Raw genomic sequence first — 23,359 nt, 5'->3', positions numbered from 1 at the left:
TCTTTGATTACTTACATACCTCTTTAGAAGCTTCTCTCTCCTCTTCTGTAAAATAAGTAATAGTACCTACTTCCCAGGGTTGCTGCAAAGATTACATATAAAGATTCAGAATGACATAGTGTTAATATTCTCCTTCCTCTTGAGATTTTTTTCTAACCATTTAAAATGGAAAAGCGTTCTTAACTCATATACTACAGAAATGGGTAGCAGGCTTGATTTGGTCTGCAGGAGGTAGCTTGTGGACCCCGACATTAGCATATAAACTAGAATTATTGCCACTTAGTTTAGAAATAATGATTGCTTTCTTTCCTAATTGCAAAACACCATATGCTCACTGCAGAAACCTTGGAAAAACACAGAAAAGCACGATAAAACAGAAGTCATTCAGAATCTCCGCAACCCAGAGATGCTTCCTCAGTAGCATGTTACGTTATAGCCTCTAGCTCATTGTCTGTGTACATATACACACATATATTTTTAAATAAAAATAGACTCAATTCTAGGCATACTGCTTTGTATCTTTTTCATTTATTAATGTATAATGCTTATCGTTAATATTCTTCTATAGCCTGAATTTTAATGACTGCATGCTATTGTTAACAGATGCATTAAAATTTACTAAAGCAATTCCCAGCAACATTAAAGTGGTTTTGAATTTTTTACCATTAGACATAACATGGCTATAAAGTAGTCCATATATGTTTGTGCACATCTCTGATGAATTCCTTGGTATAAATTATAAGAATTTAATCACTGGATGGAAAGGTATTTACATTTTTATTTTATTTTATTTTATTTTTTTTCAAAGATTTTATTGGGGAATTGGGGGAGGGGACCAGCCAAGTTGTTGTTTTTCAATCTTCGTTGTGGAGGGCACCAGTCGTCATCTGGCTGCCCATCGGCAGCTCGTGGCCTCTAAGCTCAAGGTGCCAAGGTCAGTCTTAGTTGCGGGTGGGCATAGCCCTCCATCGAACAGACAGTCTTCTTATTACATCAGCTGAGCCATCCTGCCACGTGTTGGCAGCTCAGCGACAGCTCAGCTTGGGTGCAGCATCACTGGCCCATGTGGGAATCGAACCAGCGGCCCTGTTGCTCAGAGCTCGCGCTCTTAAGCCAACTCTTAACCAACTGAACCACTTGGCCAGCCCCAAGGTATTTACATTTTTAAAGTTTTGATGTATCTTGTAAAATTGTCCTCTAGGAAAGTTGTATAGTTTATACTCTCTCGAGTGATATATGAGAACATCGTTATTTATTGTGGTCTTATATTTTTACTTGGTGATTGGGTTTGTGGATTAAAAAAAAAAAAGAAAAGAAAAGAAGACATTTTTATTTTTAAAACAATTCAAAGATATGAAAGTGTACAAACAATAATGAGACTTGCACCTCTGTATCCACCAGAACGATGAAACAGGTGTTAACATTTGTGTCACATCTGCATCATGGTCTGAAGGCTCTCCTTGCCTACTCCCGCTCTTCTTTTTCTCCTCCAACAGCCTTTCTTGGCACTTGCTTCCTGGAGTACTCAAACTAACACAGTCTCTCTATTTTCATCATCCAGATCTTGTGTTAAATGCATATGGGCCTTTTTTATTGTATTCTGGATTCCCTTAGCTATTCTTTCAGGTCTCTTATCTCTCTGATGCCCTTTGGTAGTTTCCTCAAATCTGTCTTTCATTTTACTTAATTCTCCGTTTACTTGTGTCTAATCCACTATTTAACCTATTTGTTGACCTATTAATTTCAGTGATTATAATATTTATTTATAGAAGTTCTATTTGGCTTATTTTCAAATCTGTTACTTTTTTCATATGTTTTTCTATGGGTTTTATTTCCTACTTTTATGTTTTTAATCATTTTAAACATGTTTATTTGTAGTCTCTTTTCAACTTATAAATTTATTAACCAAAGTTTCTGGAACTTTAATAATCTTGTTTTGTTTGCTGTTTTCTGTTCATGCTATTTTGAAATTTTTAATTTTCTTATAAGCTTATCTTTAGTGAGGATTTTTTTTTCTTCTTTCTGTGGGGATCTCAGGTGGTCTGGTAGCAGGACCCCCTCCACAATAATTTGCATTGCTTCTTCTAGAGGTCCCAGGAGTGTCTCTGCCTTGAGGCCATCATTCCTGCTAATTTCTTAGTTTGGAACTTCCCGGGTCATTCTGCTCAAGACTCTGATCTGGGCCATCCATTTTTCAGGGGACAGTTTTTTTTGTTTGTTTGTTTTTCACTCAGAGCCCAGGGACACACATAATTGTCCTCTTGGACCTCTTTCCCAGGGGATGAGTTTTTCTCCCCTAGCCTTCCTTTTCACTGAGGAAGCATCCCTTTGAGGACCCTGCCTTTCCTCAAGGGTTTTCTTTTCAACCCTCTGCCTCATGGCTGCTCAATGTTTCACCTCTTTTGTCCACTTGGGTTTTAAAATCCAAGTCTGTAAATTACTGGAGCAGTCTTAGAATCAGCCCATACATTTTTACTTGGCTTTTCCCTTCCTTTCTCACGTTCCATTTTACCCAGCATTCCCAGGTGTTGGTAATGGGAGGTCTTTTTTCACATTTCTTAGTCTGCTGCCATATTGCTGAAACAGAGGTCCCATTTACCATACTGAATCCTCCACTTCAAGGCTTTGCAGGGCACCAGTTTCTAAGCAGCATCATTAGAGAAGCCCATAAATCCACCCATTATTAGAAAAGCCAAGTGTTTGAGAGCTTGCTGAGACTGTAGATATATAGCACCTCCTGAGAGGTTTGGAAAGAAAGCTATCTTTATCTTCCAACCCATGGTAACTTCATTGGTATATCCAGGAAGCACCATACAATTTTACAAATAGCACTGATGCTTAGAAAACAATGAGATTGCTTTATTATTACTTATTATTGTTATTGTTATTATTATTATTATTCCTTTTACTGCACAGGCCTAGTAACTGAGCTCCTCTGTTTTCCTCCCTTCTTTCTACCAGTTTTCCCACCATCCTTCTCAATTTGTCCTTTGTCAACAGAGCAGAAAAGAGAAGTTGAAATGATATATGGGTATAATCCACTGTGCACTGCTAAAAAGATAAACTTAAATGAAGTGATTTATTACCTGTGGCAAGTATTCTACACCCAGAATTGTCTGTCAAAGTGAGTGTCCATTGATTTTTCCATACCTTCCCTGTCAGCCTATGGGTTGCCGTTGTTTATTACAGGTGGATAAACAGTTTAAGGTGGTAGGCTGTTCTCCCAGCTCAGGCCCTTTGCTTCAGGGGTTAGCCTTTATTTGTGTTCTGGTGCTCTGAATTCTTGCTTTCTCCTGCCCTAAACTGTGTGTGTGAGAAGAGCCAATTCCACTGGTAGTGCGAATTACTCAGATTAGAAGTAAAACATATTTTATACTCCCATTTTGAAAATGCTTTGGAATCTTCCTACTTGAATCAAATAGACGACAGGTCCCAATAGAGCAGCACAGGATGATATATAGCTGTAGGGCCCGTGACGGAGAGGGTCTGGTCTGTGTTAGATGAAAGATACTGAGCATCCTGTGGGAATTAATGAAATAGGGGATGTCCTTTCTTTTCAGAGGCCACATGCATATCACACAGGACATGTCTTTCCTGTTTTTCTCCAGACCCATCTCATTGGGTTGGAGAGTGACGAAGCAAAATCTTTCTAACAACCAGCGTGCAGGCTTGGGAGTCAGGATCAGTGTTATGAAGCCTTTTTAGATATTGAAGAGGCTGTCTTAAAAGTCTTAGAATTTTGAACAGGCGTTGACTTTAGGTCATGTACTCCAGGTCCTACATTTGTAGATGAGGAAGCTGAAGCCTGAAAGTATTCGGTAACTTGCTCATCGTCACAGAAGTAGTCAGGTACACAGCGACCGTTACAACCCAGGTCTCTGGACCCCATGCCGCTCACCATTCCCAGGAGAGCTCCCCTTCCACTTCTTTTCTGGGTTGTGTTCCATTTACTTTCACGACATACCTCTGTAATTTAAACATGGCTGTGCGGTTGGAGGCTCTCATCTTTTTTTTTTAATTAAAAAAATTTTTTTTTAGCTGAGCCATCCTGCCACCTGTTGGCAGCTCAGCGGCTGCTCAGCTCGGGCCGGGCATCGAACCTCTGTTGCTCAGAGCTCAAACTCTTGAGCAAGCTCTTAACCAACTGAGCCACTCGGCCGGCCCAGTGGCTCTCATCTTTGGAGTTCATTTGCTTGGTCCTTTGATCAGGAGGAGAGCTCTGTTAATATGAGCTGAGAGGGGTAAGCTTCACTACAATTTTCTGTTTCTCTTTTTCTGTTGTCACGCTTCAGGTGTAGTGATCTGCACAAGAAGACCACATACTGGGTACTTTCCAAATACATATTGTGTTGGGAAAAAAGACTGCTTTTATGCAACTGGGATGGAGCCAGGGAGATTATTCACATGATGTCATGATTTTTCTCAGTGGCAAATTTCAGAGGGGAAAAAAAAAGACTAGTTTCATTACTAAATAATTGTAAAGAAATACGTAGGTTGTGTTTATAACACACATGCATGTATATGATAACATACTGATATTTAGCGTTTGTATTTTTTAAAATCATAAGCCTCCTGGGCTGGCCGAGTGGCACGTTGGTTAGGAGCTGGCTTGGGACACCAGCTCTGAGCAGTGGGGCCCCGGTTCGTATCCCACATTGAGGGCCAGTGACACTGGCCTCTACAGCTAAGATGGTGAACAACAGTTCCACCTGGAGCTGGGCTGCTGTGAGTCGCTGGTGATGGGTAGGCTGCAGCCCCTGCTGCAGTGGGTTGCCATGGGCTACCGTGAGTGGCCGGCAGCCGGTGTGAGCTGCTAAGAGCCGCCGTCAGTGGCTGTCCAGGGGCCGGCAGCTGATCTGCCTCACCTGGGAAGAGTGCTATGATGGTGCCAACATGGGCCAGTGAAGCAACGGCCGTCCTCCACAGCTGGACTGAGGAGCAAGGGGATGGCGACTTGTCTGTTCCCCACCCCCTGATTCCCCTCCCCCACTTCCCCAATAGAATCTTAAAAAAAAAAAAAAAATATATATATATTTAGCAAAAAAAAAAATATATATATATATATATATATATATAAATCATAAGCCTCCTATACTAATTCAGACTAATTAATACCTTCACATAGCAAGTAAAAGTTTATAATAGCTAAAGGGGGATGGATACTGAAAGTATTTCTCTCTTTGTACCTCTGGTTGGCAGGTGGGGGGAATTGAAAACTTGATATGAGTAAGGTTTTTATGTGTGTGTGTGTGTATATATATATATATATATATATATATATATATATATATACACACTATATACTTATGTGTAATACTGATTAATCACTCTTTTTTCCCTTAAAGATTTTATTGGGGATTTGGGGGAGGGGAACAGTGTTGGGAAATCAGGGAAGGGGAACAGAGAAGCTGCTGTCCTTTTGTCTTCAGTCTAGTTGTGGAGGACGTTGCTTCATTGGCCCATGTTGGTATTATCATTGTGCTCTTCCTGGGTGAGGTGGTGGCTCACTGGCCATTGGACGGCCACTCACAGCGGTTCTTGGCATCTCACACCGGCTGCCAGCCACTCAAGGTAGCCCACGGCAGCAGGGGCTGCAGCCTATGCCATTGCCGGTGACTCACGGCAACCCAGCTCCAGGTCCAGCTGTTGTTCACCATCTTAGCTGTAGAGGGCGCAGCGTCACTGGCTCTCATGTGGGATCCGAACAGGGGCCCTGCTGCTCAGAGCTGGCCCCAAGCCAACTCCTAACCAACGCGCCACTCAGCCGGCCCTGATTAATAACTTTCATAAATGAATTTGTGACATATATTTCCATGCTATTTATTTGTGGCAACCTTGATTCAGCTTTTCCTGAACCCAAAGTACCAGTTCCTATGAGTTAAGCAGGGTGTTGCCTCCATTGCTGTAGTTACAATATTTTGTCCTTCACATAGTGCTTTGGGGGACTGGGAAAGCAAAATCAACTTCCGTAAGTCTTTGACTTAGGGTCAAAGAGCATCAGAGGTATCAGGATAAGCTACCTGAATGTGTACATGGTGGTGAAAATGAAAAGATAATTTAAGTGTTCATATAAGCAGAGAAAAAAACGTATAGGCCCCATTATGCTCATTTTGTGCCCTGTGTTTTTTGGTGGCCTGATTATTCATCTGGCTGAGATGTAAGATCCTTTGAGCTTCTAACATAATAGTTATTCATAAAGGCATTTAGGCTGATGGCTTTCTCAGAACGTCCTGCTGTTCAGGATGGACTTCATCTATATTTCAGCGAATTTCTAAATGGGGGAAAAAGAACATTTTTCCTTTGATTAATTCATTGGTTTTTGTAGTCCTCAAGGACTCATACGCTGGTGCACTCCAAAAGGAAGTCAGTAAAAGAAGAAAGGTAAATTGGAATTGGAACCCATAAAAATCTTTGAACACTGTCCTACATTCAACATCTGAGGTACAGCGGGGCCAGGCGAAGATTTATGGAAGCTAATTTAAAAAGCTGATTTAAAATTGCATCAAAGTTAGCACAGTGTTATGAGTTGTATAAAGTTCTTGGGCTGTTTTAGAGCACTCTTTTACACCTCTCTGGCTTTTAAGCTGCTTTGCCCAAGAATCAAGCACTTCGTCTTGTTACTGCTAGTTAGATCACAGAGGTAGGCTTTGCATTCCTGGGCTAGTCACTGGGAGTTTGCCCTTGGGAACTGTGATTTCATGTTACTGGATGTACACCTGTCTTAGCGTGGTCCCCCAAGGCCGACCCTAAGATGAGGATTTGGGGAGGTAGGTGATCCTAGGAAGCCCCCAGAGGAGCATAGAGAAGTGAAAAGGGGGACGGGGAAAAGGTGATAGAATGTGTGTAGGAGAGAGTTTCCTATTCATCCAGTGTCAAGAAAACAGCCTTGAAAAGCACTAAGGAAAGATAGTCTTGCGGTGATGGTAGCACCAATGCAAAATACCTTAAGTACAGTAAGTCCTCCCTTACTGCCGTCCATTGTCAGGTTCTTGGAAACTGTGACTTTGAGCAAAATGACATATAAGGACACCAATTTTACCATGGGCTAACTGATATAAACAAGAGTTAAGGTCCTGCAGCCTATTTCTGGTGACAAAAACGTCACCAAACATCTCAATTAAGACCCAAAACACTTCTAACGTTAAACGTTGCAATAAATGTGAGCTATACATACATTTAAGAAAGATGAATAAAAACAAGTAAGATGATGCTTTTCCAGCCCACTTATTCCAGCCAGTTCAGGGTGGTGGATGGGTGACTGGGGTCTCTCCTGACAGCTCAGGGCGCCAGGCCGGAACCCACCCTGGACAGGATGCCCTTCCATCCCAGGCTCACTCACACACCCACACTCACTCAGGATGGGACGATGTGGACGCGCCAGTTCACCTTGACGTGCACCTTTTTGGGACGTGGGAGGAAAAGGGAGTTCCGAGAGAGATCCCATGCAGACATGGGAAGAATGTGTGAATTCCACACAGATAGTGGCCCTGGCCTGGAATCGAATTTTTGTTTTTCTTATCATTATAACAAAACAATGTTGCATGAAGCGATGTTATTCCATGACCTGCTGTACCTTGTTGATAAAAAAGACTTGATGGATGGGCCGGCCGAGTGGCGCGATGATTAAGAGCTGGCTTGGGATGCCAGAGGGCCCCGGTTCGGATCCCACCTATGAGGGCCAGTGACACTGCCCTCCACAGCTAAGATGCTGAACAACAGCTCAACCTGGAGCTGGGCTGCCGTGAGTCGCCAGCGACGGCGTAGGCTGCAGCCCCTGCTGCAGTGGGTTGCTATGGGCTACCGTGTGTAGCCAGCAGCCAGCGTGAGCGGCCAGCANCAGCGTGAGCGGCCAGCAGCCGCAGTGAGCGGCCATCCAGAAGCCAGCGACTGATCTGCCTCGCCCGGGAAGAGCGCAATGATGGTGCTAACTTGGTCCAGTGAAACAACGTCCTCCACAACTAGACTGAAGAACAAAACGACAGCAACTTGTCTGTTCCCCTTCCTCCAATTCCCCAGCACTGTTCCCATCCCCCCAATTCCCCAATAAAAATCTTAAAAAAAAAAAAAGACTTGATGGCTGATGTAACTCTTTTTTGTTACATCAAAGTGATCTATCTGTGAGACGACTCGCCAGTGTTGAGTTTTTCCCAACTTGGGTACAGGGTACCCAGGAACTAGAAAAATCAACCTTTTGGTGCAACATCTTTTTAGGAGACAGGGCTGTCACCCAGGCATGTCAGAGCCCCTCTTTCTGATGTCCTTTCTCCAATCTGAAAAAGGCGGAGCTGAGAAATGAGCCTTATCTCTGATGTTTGGGGCATCAACTGGGCTTGGGTCAGAGCCCTCTGCCTCATTGTCCTCAAGGGAGCACTTGAGTCCTTAAGCTAGAAGTTCTTCTGCCAGGATTCCCAGAACTTCACTCCTAGGGTCTTGGGTCAGGTTCCTCAGAAGCCGAGGGATTCTCATAGAGATCATGTATGGTGTAGGGGTGGAGGTGGGGAGAGTCGCAGGGCAGGGGAGAAGCTGAACTTCAGCTGGGTTCTTGGGGAGCTTGCACCACAGAGTTAGCCTCCCTCCATCCAAGGGTCCTCCTTCTGTACCCCTCTCCCATGCCAGCCATTGATTGGTTGTCGGCCTCTCTCAGGGAAGGTACAGCCTCCCAGATGGAGTGGCTCCCGCTGGCTGAAAGCAGTTATATGGACTAGGGGGCAGATGGGACCCATTAGCTGTTGACACTCATAGCAACCTGTGCCTAGGTAAGGGATCCAGGGAGGGCGCTCTGGCATTACCCAGAACAGCAAGGAGAGTAGGGTCAGATGGTGGCTTTTTTCTAACTCAATTCACCAGTCCTCCTGGTGCCCTTTTCAGCGTGTCCCTCTTGCCCTCCAGATTCAATTTCCTCAGTCCCCTCTCTTGAAAGACTGCACTCAAGGGCCCAGGAAAAAGGAGGCTCAGATGCCTGTGCCTCTGGCACCCTTGGCTTGAGCTGGATCCCACTGTGGGGTTGCTGGCTCTGAAAAGGAGTGGTGAGCCCCATTGGTTGGGGAGAGGTAGGGTGGGAGATGATGAATTCTTTAGTTCTTGCCTGTCTTTCAACCCCTTTCCTCCAGGGTCAACTAAAGACAGGTAGGCCTCAGCAGTGAGTATTAATTTTCTGCCCCAAACAATCCAGCAACCAATCTAGTTTTATACGAAGAAAACGATTTTCTTCCTACTAACAGGGCTTTGACCCTACTTTTTACAAAATAATAACCTGGCATTCTTGCGCTGAGGACTGTCTGATTTCTTCTTGAGCCCAGTCTATTACCATTTTAGCTGAAGAGGACTTGGAGGCATCCAGGAGATTCTTTTTTCCTGACATCAAATGTCTTTCCAGATACAAGATTGGGGGAGGGCTGGGCTACTGAGCATTTTGGTTGTACTTTTTTCATCTTTACTCTGACCTAGAGTGACTAGGGTATTAACTTAATGGATGTTGTCAGGGAGGCTTTTGAAGTGGCCGTGTCAGTGATTGAATGGCTGCTGCAAAATTCTGAAGTTTGGAACCAAGTACTGTTCTCTTGCGATACCAACATGTCCCTTTAGGAATCTCATGAGGTTGGCTGTGCCTGCGCCCCAAACAGGTTTGCTCTACAAGCAGCTGTCACTCAGGGTAAACACCAAGCTCTGTACTTGGTGGAAAACTCAAAATCATAAAAAAACAAAGCCACCTGCCAGGCACACCCAGGTGTGCGCTGTGTTTGGATATCATGTCAAAATATCTTCATGACCAAAAACTAAAACCCCTAAAGGGGTCAGCCTGATATTCTGGAAAGCTGTCCCCAGGACCTGAGGAGTGAGTAATTAAATCCTGCCCACATATAAGGGGAGGGGGAATTAAGCTCTCCCTCCTAGAGGGAGGAATACCAAAGAAAGGTTGTTAAGGTGTGCCAAAACCACCCCAGTAATTAATCAATACTTTTGGAGAGATGCTTTCAGGCTACGCAAGCATCCTGTGTCTTCTTTAAAAAACATTCAACATTTACCAATGGGTCTTGCCTGCAGCTGTCCCTTCTACTGGTGGCTTTCTCTCATTCTGTCTCTGTTTATTACTTAGACTTTTCCTGTAAGGAACATTTGTCTTCTCCTCCATTAGTTATTCATCCAATTATTTGTTTTATGTCAGCATGGGCTCACAGCTAATTTATTTTATTCTTTGGGTGAGAGATGTTTTTACAATAGAAGACCAGCCTCTCTTGATCTGGCAGAGGGAGGTGGTAAGAAAGAGTGCAGCGCTGAGGGAGTGTATATGGTAGATGGAGCGAAGTTCCTGAGAATGAGACCCAGAAGGGGAGGAGGCCTTGGCAAAAATGAGGGACGCTCTGTTCTCAACAACAGGGACGAAGAAAGCTTGGAAGGACTGATTTTGACATCAGGAAGGAGTTCCCATTCATTAGCTGTTGTCTTCTCACTCAAGATGTTATTTTGTGGTGACAGTGGCAAATTGACTTTCAGAATTTAAATTTTCTTGGCCAAAATACAGAAGGGTTTCTCAACCTCAGCCCTATTGACATTTGGACTGGATAAGTCTTGGTTGTGGGGGCTGTCCTGTGCATTATAGGATGTTTAACAGCATCCCTGGCCTCTACACACTAGATGCCAGTAGCACCCTCCCACAGCGGGACCACCAGAATGTCTTCATGCAGTGCCACCCATGTCCCCTGTGGAGCAAAGTCCCCTGGCTGAGAACCACTGATCTAAAACAATTCTGGCAATCCACAAGATTTCTGACCATGACCTTCAGACGACTAAGACCATGGCTTTAGTTCCTGCAGAAAGAACTAAACTAAACTAAACTGTACACTCAGCGTGGCCACAATTGATAAGGGAGGGCCCTGTTTTCTTGGGAATGGCTAATGGTGTTCTGAGCACACAATCGGGAGACAAAATTGCCTGATGAATCTGGACGAAACGGAGTTCTGGTTCTCAAAGGTTCTGAAAAGTGTTGCTGTGGTTATAGCCTCGCCTCATGGTGGAGGGATGTTTTGCTTTCTGTGTGGTTTCTGCGTGGGCTGTGAGAAGCACTTCTGTTGTCAGTTGGGGACACACAAGCTCTCCTCAAAGGTTAGTTTCCGAAAGTCCAATTGTTATCATTCCGACATGACACTAACCTACCTGGGTCCGCACTGGTTCCTGGCAAGGTTGTGTCCTAAGAGACCCAGGCACATTGGGGACTCTTACGCCCACCCCTACACCTCTCTCTCATTTCATTATCCAAAGACGCTTGCATTTTGACCTAATTTTTGTTCACCTTCAGTAAGTTTTTAACAAGACACTGCCTTTCAAACATAGCAAACATGACAGAGATTAAGGAACAAGGGCCAAGGTTGAGGCTGAACCAACCTTGCACGACCACTGATGCCATCTGTTGGCAGCTGGGAGAACTGATGTCCTCTGGAGCTTTGTTTATTGCACAGAAAGTTGAAGGTTGGCAGCACAGGACTTTCCTTGCACCTGGGACCTTGGGATTGACAGGATAGGGGAGGAGTGGAAAGGGAGGGATCGCGGGTTCTTTGTAGATCCTGTATCAGCGTTCAGTTGGTGCCAGGAATCCATATTTGAAATAGTTTCAGGTTTTTCAAGGTACTGGCTGGGATGCCTTTGGGACCTAAAATCCATTTATGAGTCACTTGTCATTTAAGAAAGTTTGAGTTCCATTGCGTTGGGCTTTGGGGATTTTTACAGCACGACAGGGAAGTCACTTAACTAAAAAACAATTTCTTCGGTAGAGTTAGCATGCAGCCATACTTGCGGAATTTCTTTAGTCAGGGACACTCTTCACTCCTCACTAATTAAAGAAACTAAGAGACTATCATGTAAAATAACTATTCTCCCTTCTTTCCAAGTACTTTAAAATCCTGTGCATTTGTTTCTATACCAGTCCGTTTCAGCCAGCATATCCCCTTTTCTGCTACAAAACAAAGGTTTTCAGGGATGAGTTTCCAGGGGTCCACAGAACCAGTTGATATTGAGAGACAGAATTAGTCCAGCCAAGGTGTTTTCAACCCTGACTGCATGTAAGAATCACCTGAGAAACTTAAAAAATCCCAGTGCTTGACCTCACTGCCATATATGCTGTTTTTTGTTTGTTTTTTTTAGTATTAGTTTCAGGTGTACAAAACAGCATAGTGATTAGATATTTACACTTCTCACAGAGTGATAACCCCAACAAGTCTACCACTCACCTGACACCGTACATTGCTTTTACAATACCATTCATTATATTCCCTTTGCTTTCCTTTATTCAACCTTATGGTACTTTACGTCCCGTGACCATATATATATATATATATATATATATATATATATATATATATATATACACACACACACACACACACACACACATATACATATATACATACATATATATATATATGTTGTGTTTTTTTTTTTAAGATTTTTATTGGGGAATTGGGGGATGGGAACAGTGCTGGGGAATTGGGGGAAGGGGAACAGACAAGTTGCTGTTGCCTTGCTCTTCAGTCTAGTTGTGGAGGACGTTGCTCCACCAGCCCAAGTTGGCACCATCATTGCGCTCTTCCCGGGCGAGGCAGATCAGTCGCCGGCTTCTGGACGGCCGCTCACTGCAGCTGCTGGCCGCTCACGCTGACTGCTGGCTACACACAGTAGCCCATGTCAACCCCCTGCCACAGGGGCTGCAGCCTACGCAGTTGCCGGCAGCCCAGCTCCAGGTTGAGCTGTTGCTCAGCATCTTAGCTGTGGAGGGCAGTGTCACTGGCCCTCATATGTGGGATCCGAACTGGGGCCCTCTGGTGTCCCAAGCCAGTTCTTCACCATCGTGCCACTCAGCCGGCCCTATATATATATATATATATTTTAAATTATAGTTGCCATTCAATATTATTTTATATTAGTTTCAGGTGTACAGCGTAGAGGTTAGGCATTTATATAATTTACGACGTGATTCCCCCCGATAAGCCTACTATCCATCTGACACTATATATAGTTTTTGCAATGTTATTGACTATATTCTCCGTACTATATTTCACATCCCCGTGACCACATACACTGATTTAATTGAGCAGGGGAAGGGCTGGATCATGGGTTTCCCTTTCAGAGCTACAGTGTTCTAATGTGCTGTCTGGGTTGAAGGGCTGCTACTTGAAGTGGCAGCAGCGTAGCATCATTTGGAATCTGGTTAGAAATGCAGAGTCTCAGGCCCCATCCCAGACCTTCGGAATCAGAATCTACATGGTAATAAGATTCTCTGGTGATTCCTATGCACCAGGAAGTTTGGTAAAACTGGGTGCTGCCTCTGAGTCAGGGTTTACTGAGCTGCCTGCCCATCCGTATCTCTATTAAGGATGCCCATTTTTGTTTTATGTTTACCATTCAGACAGCATTCAAGGTTTGGGTGGCCACCATCCGGGGCCCTGGCTTCCGCTGCCCTGTGGGTTTCACGGGCCTCCTAGACTGAAGCCACAGGAGGACCCAGATGCTCCCCTGCTCCCGCTAAGAGTCTTGCTTACTGCTAGCAGGTAGAGCATGTTTTCACAGCCCCCAATTTCTGGGTGCATCATAGTGTAGCTGCCAAGCCAAGACGCCAGTCTGTGGGCTGTCTCCAGGCTCTTCCTGTTGAGAGTGATGGCATGTCCGTGCTGGAGTAACCAAACGAGGAAAGGTTCAGCTTGTCGTGTTCTGCTCCGACGAGTCTCACTTTACCTGTAGCTTAGAACCTGCCTGTGTTGGAAAGGAGGGAGGCAGCTCCTTTTTTTTGTTCTTTTTTCTAAATGGAAGGTACTCGGTAAATGTTTGTGTCTGAATATTTGGACAAAGTTAAGGCTGTGTGGGCATCTGGGAAGCAAGTGACATTACAAAGAAGCTGCACCCTAGCTGGACTCTTAGGTGGGCGGCACCCTTCCCCAGCGAGTCCATCCACTGGCTTTCTAAAAGAGGTCTATTTTGGTTTGTTTCTTAAAATCTAATTGCTATCCGAGTGATCTTCTCTAAATCTGCAGTTTCATTTTGGGTAGCGCCTAAAAGAGACACAGAAGTCCCTGTTGAACCTCTTTTTGGGAAACGGAGAGCCTTGGCTTCTTTTCCACCCCTCCTCTGCTGCTTTTAACAACAAACCCCCTTTGATGAAGGGCCGTTCTGAGCTGGGCCGAGCTGTTTTTCCTGCTTTCATTTCTCCCGTTCTCCAAGCTCCCCTCAGTATCTCCTGTGCCTCTTCCAACCTTCCTCCCCACAGGAACAAAACCACAACACACCAAACTTGGAGGGACAAGGAGGGCTTGTCCCCATTTGTGAAACCCCTTGAAAGGGTGTCACTGAAAGGGGATTCAAAAGTGTGTGGAGGGTTTCTGTGTTTCTCTTTTTCTGGAAGCCTTGGGAGGTCTCCGTGGGTCGGATCTGGAGAGGCTGGAGTGCTGATTTATGCACAGAAGCCATTCATGGGTCGTCACTAACAGGACGACCTTGCCAGTTGCTTGTCAGTCCTCTGAATTCAGAGGTTTTGAAAAGACCCCAAACTGCCCAAACTGGGCTTGTGGCTTTCTTCAATCTGTTTTCTTTTTCTTGATATTTCTTTTTCCTCTGGCCTCTGTGTCTGTGTTCCCTGCTGCTCCCCGCCCCTCCCCCCACTCCCCAGTGTTTCTCCTCTGTTGCCCACAGCAACCCCAGCAGTTGGTACTGGGGTGAAGGGAGCAGGCAGGGTTACATCCGTGTCAACAATTAGCTACACAACGAAATAGGCTTCTCTGAAAATCGGATTCAAGCTTCCCATCAGCAGCTCCCCACCTTGCCTTTCCTGAGAATCCTGTTTCTTGTGGTACCTGAGGTACCGGGTACCGAGACACCCCTGCCCCCCTGCCCCTTTGGAGGCATCTGTTTACCAACAGAACTTCGCAAACTCGAACACATTTCCTTTATGCTCACACTTCCCCTCCACACACACATACTCTGCCATCTCTTCTACAGTGGAGGGTGTTACTGAATCTAACATCACTCTCAGTGCACCGAGAGACAGACTGGGGAAGAATTAGCCAACGGCCACTCGCGTGGAAGAGGCAGACAGCCTGCAAGGTTTTTTCTCTTTTGCTTATTACCACAAGAAAGTGCTTTGTCAAAAGGAAGTGCTAGAGTCGTCATGGAAATAAATGATCAGGCTGTGGCAGCTAGATTAATTGAGCCCTCCTTAATTTGGAGGCGGGGGGACGGGGACACTCTTCCATTAATATGTCTAAATCTCAGTTTACAAATGAGCAGATGATGACTTGATCCGCTGCTGCTTATTCTTGCAATTCTTATGAACCTCAGTTAGTCAACTTCTTTTCTCTCTCAAGCCCATTACACTCCTCTAAACCGAGAACAAACCCAGAGACTGCTGAGAAGGGACCAAATCGAAGATGATGCTTTTTCTGAAGGAGCGAGAAGCAAAATACATTTGGAAACATAAAATAGTGTTTGTCATTTATATTCTGTCTTCTGATTTCTCAGTGTAGCAGCAGCTCCTTAAACCCCAAGGACTGGTGTGTGTGTGTGTGTGTTCTTTGAGATATTTGTCAATGACAGGGAAAGTGTGCTTTGAGTAAAGGTATTTTCTTCCACAAGGCTCATTTCTATTTCAATGGTTTGCCTCAGTACTTTTCTTTAATTAATACTGTTTATGCACGCTGATGAATAATTCAGAGTCATGCAAGCAACAGGTGTCAGAGGATTCAATATGACTTTCCCTGAATTATTTATTATTTCCCCAAAAGTAACAGGTTTATTGAACAAGTAATTGGCAACACAGATGTAGATCAAGGTTTGTCAACAGGAAACAAGGTCTACAAGTGCTTTCTTTTCTTACCAACCAGGGCTGCATTGTAACAGGGAGTCTAGCTGATGCCACTAGGTGGGGAGTCATTTATTCATCTTGGGTACTGCCTGGGGAGCTGGATCCTTGTTTGGTTTTCTGGTTGTCTATGGATGAAAAAACCTGAATGGGAATTCATCCAAAAATGTAATTAATGAAAGTAGCCTTGCAACTACATATCAGACAGTATGACTGCCTGCAGGTACCCAGAAAGAGGATATGCAAAGATGTTAAGAATTGAGTCCTAGAGAAAAAAAGAATCTGACCGGTAAAGGTTTACATTCAAGCATGTCCTCTGCAGTGTTGTTTATAATAGAATTTTTAAAAGAAAAAAAACCCCCAAATGTCCAGCAATGAAAAACTGGTTAAATAAATTCTGATAAATCTAGCAATAGGCTATTATAGAATAGCCATTAAAATGATATAGGTATGTTTTTTATTTAGAAAAATGTCCATATTAAATAGAAGATGATATTAAGTGAGAGAGGCTGTAAACCAGTGTGGTTTTATTTCTGTAGAAGATATGTATATGTAGTTTTTTTTTTTTTTTGTAGGCATAGAGAACAGTCTGGAAGGAGCTACCCCAAACAGTAATCATTATTTAGGTGTAGTAGGATCCAGGTGACTTTTTTTTCTGCTTCTCATCTTTTCAACTATACATATGCATGTATTATTATAGTTATAGTAAAAGGCCAAGCTGCTAAGAGATCCACAATATTGATACTTAAAGAAATGATTTTCTCTCATTTAATGGTATGAGGTCGGTGTTCCATCTCTGCAGGTGGCTCTGTTCCATTCAGATATACACGGACCCAGGTTCCTTCCATTTGTAGCTCCTCCATTCCCCGGGGGCTTGTCATCTTCTGGGAGGCTGATGGTCAAGGCTGAGTGTCATAACAAGGAGGAAGAGGTTTCATGGAAGAGGCCCTGGTCCCAAAGCAGCACATATCACTTCTCACATCCCCGTAGCAGGGACACAGTCACATGGCTACATCCGGCTGCCAACTGCAAGGCAGGCAGGAAGCAGAATCCTGATAGGCATCTGTGTGACCAGCTACAACACTGTGCTATGGAGGAGGGAGAAAACGAATTTTTTTGGACAGCTTTCAGTCTCTGCTAAATGCATTACCTGTATAATAAAAAAATAATATAAAACATTTTGAAAGGGATAGAGTTTCGGATTAGATGTCTTGTGGAGGACATTTCCTTCAGGAATTAAGCAGACAGACGAGGTATAAAATGTAGGTACTGCCCACAAGGGATTTAGTCTGATAGACTAACTGGACCAATAACAATTCAAACTCATGGATGCAAAAGGCCAAAAGAGTGGCCAGGTAAGTGCCGAGGAGAAAAGGCTGGGATCATGGCATAAGGCTTAGGTCAATTAAAAAGCTTGCAATTCTACTTCATTGAGCTACCAGGGTTACTTGGATCTTTGGAAAAAGTAACACTATTTGTGTTTTGTGACATGTTAGGGTCGCATGATCTCCTTTTTCAGCATAGAGGAACGGAATCATATTTTCCTACTAATAAGTTAAGCCTCTAATTGACCTTCAGTTAGCTGTTGTTTATTGTAATTCTTAGTTAAATCCCTAGTGATCTTTAACATAAAATATCTTGAAGGGCTATAACTTAAAGGAAATGCTTGACTTAATGTATAAATTCTTTTTAAATACACTTAAAAATATGGTTTTCAAGTTTTTAAATATGATTATCTTGAGTACAGTATTTCTAGACCAATTTGGAAGGTAAACCAGAAGTACACTATAGATAAAGGGCTTTTTTCCTCCCTTGGAAAGAAAATTTACTATCTTTGATAGATTTTTAGTAACCACAATACAACAGGATCAAGTCTTACGTATCTTTTGCCTAGCACCAGAGTTTTCAAGTCTGTAGAGAGTAGGCTAGAAAAACCAAAAAGATGTTCTGGTTTTATACATATACCCTCCAAAAGTCAAACCGTGGACTTTGGTGTCTTCTTTAACCCACCCCAAACATGGTCCTTTCAAACACTGGAGTCCATTTGCAATTTACCTGATAGTCCATGAGATGCAACAAAATGGAGGCGGACAGCAAGAACCAGTGGGTATTTTGGTGTTTTTCTTTTTTTTCCAGGCACTTCTTCCTAAAAGGCAAGGAGGAGATGAGCAAATGAACCCGAGATTTGAAAATTGCTGTTTTGCAAATAATGCTTATTCTAGAAATAATGATTTTCACAGCTGGGAAGGACTTTAAAAAGTGGGTGATCCAGTTGCCTTCTTCTGCAGATGAGGACCAAAGATGCAAGTGACTTGCTGAGGTCACATAGTTCGTTTGCAGCCAAATTCAGAACCGTGTCTCTCTCTGACCTTCAGTCCTCTGGTCACCTGGCCCCACAACACACCATGCCTCTCCCTCTTTTTTTTTTTTTTTTTTTGAGCCATCCTGCCACCTGTTGGCAGCTCAGCTCGGGCCGGGAATCGAACTGCTGTTGCTCAGAGCTCAAACTCTTGAGCGAGCTCTTAACCAACNCATCCTGCCACCTGTTGGCAGCTCAGCTCGGGCCGGGAATCGAACTGCTGTTGCTCAGAGCTCAAACTCTTGAGCGAGCTCTTAACCAACTGAGCTACTCGGCCAGCCCCACACCATGCCTCTCTTTATGTTATGCCTCTGGGGGTCGCCAGCTTACTTTCCACCATGCAAGGGAACTTTAGCTAGGAACCCCAGTGAAGAGAGGGCAATGCTTTCCTTGCTCCTGACCTGTGGGCGTGGTGGGCTGAGGACTGGGATGGAGTGGAAGTGAGGGTGTCATTTTTAGGTCCCAGCATCTGCAGAGATGACGAGTTCGTTTCTTGATTCATATTAACAATAAGCCCATTTGGGGCAGAAATTGGACTTGCAGCCAATTTTGTAAGGAAGTTTCACAGCCAAACCATCTCTAGACAAAGAATTTCAAAGTTCCTTTTTTTTAAAACCATTACTCAGAGCACTGAGAGTTAAAATTTCACAGTGACAACAAAAATAAACTATTTCCTTCTGGTTATAAAGTGGTCAAAGAGTTGAAAAGCAATACCATCTTTTAAAATAATTTTTCTTGCCCTCTTTTGGATCACCATTAAGATAAATCTTCCCACTGGGGGCGTGATTCTGGTTTGATCAGTACAAAGATTCTGGAAAATGTTTTATGACCTATATGTTTATTGATTTCAAAGACTATCAGTCCATTTGCCCATCTCTCCATCACCTACCCACCCATCTGAGAGCAGAATGAAAGAGTTTCCAGTGAAGGACCAACAGCTTGCATTGGTCGGTGGCCTGGGGGCACGCCCTACTTCAACCTGTGGTTTTTCTACTTGAAAAGCATTTAGATCTTAATTTTAAAAACACAGCTCAGTTTATAACTGAAGAGCAGGAAATTTTATGATGCAGCTCACACTGTTGGATGTCATGGCATAGCCATCCTTCCTTCATGCCTGCTAATCTGTTTCTTCATCCGGTTTTCTTGCCTGTGATATGGGCATGATACCCAGCTCAGAAAGTGCCCACATGACAGATACCTGTGTTAGTTCTTATTCTCTAGCTTCGTCTGATTAGATTTCTGTTAAGCTTGAGATCATTTATAGCCAACTCTTTCTAGATTAAAAACATAAGCCTTTGTTGAAATATTTTGTCATTCCAAATTGGGACCATCCTGACTTTTTATCAAATAATTCATTTTTAGTTTAGTTACCACATAAAGCCAGTTCTCTAGAGGCTGCTGCTGTTGTTAATTTACATCTGACCTTGTTCTGAAAAAAATATTTAAGGCAGGGGAACCCTAATTTAGAGCTTGCTGGTGCTTGCTTTGCTCATTAGTCTGGACCTGGGAAAATTAGTCCACTTCCCTGAGAAATCAGACTAAATATTTTAATAAAAACTTCAAATGCCACCCTAAGTACTGGGCTTTCTTTGGATTCTTAGTCATTGTGTCAGTGAAGGTGGTTACAACTGCTATTCCCATCTTACAAGCAAGGAAACAGACTTAAAGAGACCTGGTGACTTACTTAAGATTGGTAGAATATAGCCATGGGGTGCTTAGCTTAAACGCTTGGCTAGACTGTCTTTAAATATATACCAGGGGAGCAAAAAAAAAAACATTTTAAGAGAGAAAATTGTATTAAACTTGTAATACTCAATATATACGGATAACAAAAGATGAATACAAGTCACGTTTGACTTCTCCAAGTACAAAAGGTGCTCAAAGTGGTGACCATCAACGTCCATCAGACACTTCTGATGACGGCGAACTACTGCTTGAGCAACATTGACCAAAGTGTCCACTTCTATACATTTTTTTGGCACCCCCAGTATGTATGTGTCAGTTTCCCAGTGGTCATGGGCACAGTGGGAAATGTGTGGACCCTGCTAGAAAGCGCCAGGATTTTCAGATTTTATAACAGGATATTTGCCAGACCATGTGCTTGGGAGTCGGCAGCTGCTGCAGTAAATGGGTGTTTTGATGGGAGAAGAATGGACTTACCAAGTCACTCTGGACTGTCAGGAGTTGAGAGGCGTTGGAACTACAGAAAAAAAACATTATGAAAGATGACTCTTAGGCTGTCAAGAGGGGAAAAATGACTTCTTAGGTCAGAAAAGCCAAAGCTATCACACTGTACGAGCCGCATGCTGAGGGATGGCTTCTCAAGGGCGGCTTAAATGCATTAGATTAGTCTGCAATGTGGATTAAGGGACTGTGGGATTTAATAACTTCTGTATTAAAGAATGGCCCTGCAAATGTTACTCTGTCATAAAAATGTAACCACTCGGATCGAATTTAGATGCAATATTAAAATTACTCTTTTGGTGACGCTTCCTAGATGTGTTCAAGTAGCAAAAGTCGCCATTGATTAAACGGAAACTTGAGCACGTGAGAGTTATTAAGTGTTAAATCTTGTTGCTAGAGGTTTTTATTTTTTTTCTGAAATGTACTAAGAATTTTCTTCCTTTACATAATTTATGGTCATTCTGCTGTTTCCATGTGCCAAAAAAATGTTCTCAGCGTCTTGGCAGGGTTTTGGAATATACTATATTATCTTAGTGGTAGGCTGTATGTACAATGAACACTATATATTAATGGTGATTTTTCATGAGCCGAAGTCTCTTTTGTGGGCAAAGAAAGGAATAGGCTATTAAGTTACATAGGGTGCTTAGCATGCCTTAAAGGAGTGACGGTGGGAAATACAATTCTCCTTTCTCCGGTGGCAGTATATATTAATAGCCCTGCTAACTTCATGTCTGCGCCCAAAGACCTAGTGAGAGATGACAGTGGACAGTAGGGGTACCAGTGTACAGCGGGGGTGCTGCCGTCCACACACTCCATGGACGACTTCATAGTTTAAGAGTTCCGTGGGCTCCAGAGAGCCGTGTGGAAATCAAGAAGCAGGAGCGACTATTATGAGCGAGGGGGTTTTCTCCTTTCCATCTAACGACAAGCAAATGGGGAAAATGAGGGTGGGGGGAGGCAGGGAGGTTCTGTTCTGAATCCAGATACATAATGAGGAATATGATTGACTGACAAATATCTATGCGTTTGGAGTGGGTGGGGGTATTAGAAGCGTCCAGAAAACACCCCCCACCCCTTGCCCTTCAAGATGACTCCTGGAATTCCCAAAGTGGTATGTTCTATGTTAAACAGTATTTTTGGAATTTATTGCTAAATATCTAGATTGAAAAAAAAAAACCAAAAAACCCATCAACTAGGGAACTGGTTAGATCTCATCACAAACAAGTCACACCATTTAAGTTTAATTTCTTTTGCCCTCCATGGATAAGAACCTCTCCCTTTTTCTGTTATCGCTCAGATTTAGAGGAATTTGTTTAATTTTGCAAAACTTTATGTCAAAGACACAAGTAAGTGTTTCTCTGTGTCTGTCTGAATTCAGTAGAAGGCTATCCAAGTACTTAATCCAACTGGTGTTAAATGATTGGCTTCTGGCTGAACTGTGAATCTGCAAATTCTAAGAAAGGGGAAAGTTTACATTTTTTCCAGCTGCCAAACCTTGGGCTTCATGGTGAATCACTGGCACAGATTTTCTAAGCCGAATGTGAGTGCTGCTCTGGGGCTGCTCGTCCAAGGCTGGGGGAGCCTGACAGGTTTATGTAGATGCCTGGCCAGAGCTCAGACACGGAGTTTTGGGGACCAGCCTCCAGGGCCTCAGAGACTCCCTCTAGAAAACATCTTCCCCTGTCATCCCCTGCATAAGATCCTCATGGACTGCTGATTCAGGAAAAGGGACCACTGACCAGAGAGAGTAGCTGTGGTGTTTTTCTTGTCTATCTGTCATTAGGGTGTCAGTAAAGCAGAAAGCTTACTGGCTGGAAAGCTTTGGATCACCAAGCAGTTCAAAAGAGCCATTGCTGTCAGGATTTTCTCCTTGCTGACGTTTTTCTTTGCCCCTAGAATGCTAAGCAAAAAGGAAGGGAAAGATGAAAGATAAGCCCCTCTTTCAAAATACATTTGGGTAGACCCATCACAGAGAAAACCCTGAGATTTCTCATCTAGCAATAAGGGGCATTACTGCATTAGGGAATTAGAAAAAGGCTCCACGATAAAGTTATTTGGGAATTAATCATCAGTTGGCTCACCTCAGGCACGGAGCATGTCGGAATTCACCTCCGGTGTTTGGAAGCTGGCAGCCTGGTTACATAACCTGAGATGCCTGCCCTCAGGGAGCCTCTGGGGAGCTTTGAGGCTCTGTAACTCTTTCCTGACTCAGCTGGCCCTGCCGATTAGAAGCCAGGGGCCTGGGCTATGTTGGGCACAGACTTCAGGCTTCACAGTTTTACAGATGACATGGTCTGCCTTCGGGATTTTGTTCTCAGTAACGTCCCCCAACACCAGAGAGAAATAAATAAGGGGCACACATTGCCCCCTCTCCCCCGCTTTTTAAAAAGTTTTTTGAAATTGTGGTAAAATACACATAACAAAATTTACCATCCTAACCATTTTTAAGTGTGTGGTTCAGTGGTGTTAAATACATTCACATGGTTGTGCTACTATCACCGCCATTCATCCACAGAAATCTTTTCATCTTGTAAAACTGAAAGCTTGTACCCATCAAACAGTAATTCTCCATTCCCCCAGCACCCACTAACCACCCTTCTACTTTCTGTCTCTATAAATTTGACCACTCTCGGGACCTCATATGGGTGGGATCATACAGTATTGGCCCTTTTGTGACTTGCTTATTTCACTTAGTGTCATATCCTCAGGGGCCATCCATGATGTAGCCTGTGTCTTCCTTTTTCAGGCTGAACAATCAATGTTTCATTCTATGTATATACCACATTTTAATTATCTGTTGAAGGAGGGATGTATGGCTTCTACCTTTTGGCTATGGTGAATGATGATGCTATGAACATGGGTGTACAAATATTTCTTGCAGTCCCTGCTTTCCATTTTTTGGGGCATATACCCAGAAGTGGGACTGCTGGTTTGTATGGTAATGTGCTCCTTTTTTTTTTTTTTTTAAGATCTTT

The 23,359-nt window shown here is 43.5% G+C and overlaps 1 protein-coding gene and 1 long non-coding RNA gene across 4 annotated transcripts in view; one reads left to right on the top strand and one right to left on the bottom strand.

Moving 5' to 3' along the window:
* PITPNC1 (phosphatidylinositol transfer protein cytoplasmic 1) overlaps positions 1-23,359 on the top strand; it is a 248,986-nt gene that overhangs the window by 56,406 nt on the left and 169,221 nt on the right. The gene's annotated exons all lie outside the window — the stretch shown is intronic.
* LOC109380298 (uncharacterized) lies at positions 15,768-22,511 on the bottom strand. The gene is made up of 4 exons (XR_002123432.1): positions 22,466-22,511; positions 20,361-20,400; positions 17,897-17,987; positions 15,768-16,929 (listed from the first exon to the last, which is right to left on the bottom strand). It is a non-coding gene; the product is annotated as an uncharacterized LOC109380298 (long non-coding RNA).

This window comes from Hipposideros armiger, unplaced genomic scaffold, assembly GCF_001890085.2.
Source record: "Hipposideros armiger isolate ML-2016 unplaced genomic scaffold, ASM189008v1 scaffold_34, whole genome shotgun sequence".
Lineage (NCBI taxonomy): Eukaryota > Metazoa > Chordata > Mammalia > Chiroptera > Hipposideridae > Hipposideros > Hipposideros armiger.
The sequence above is the reverse complement of the archived record's forward strand: the minus strand, read 5'-3'. Positions and strand labels throughout refer to the sequence as shown.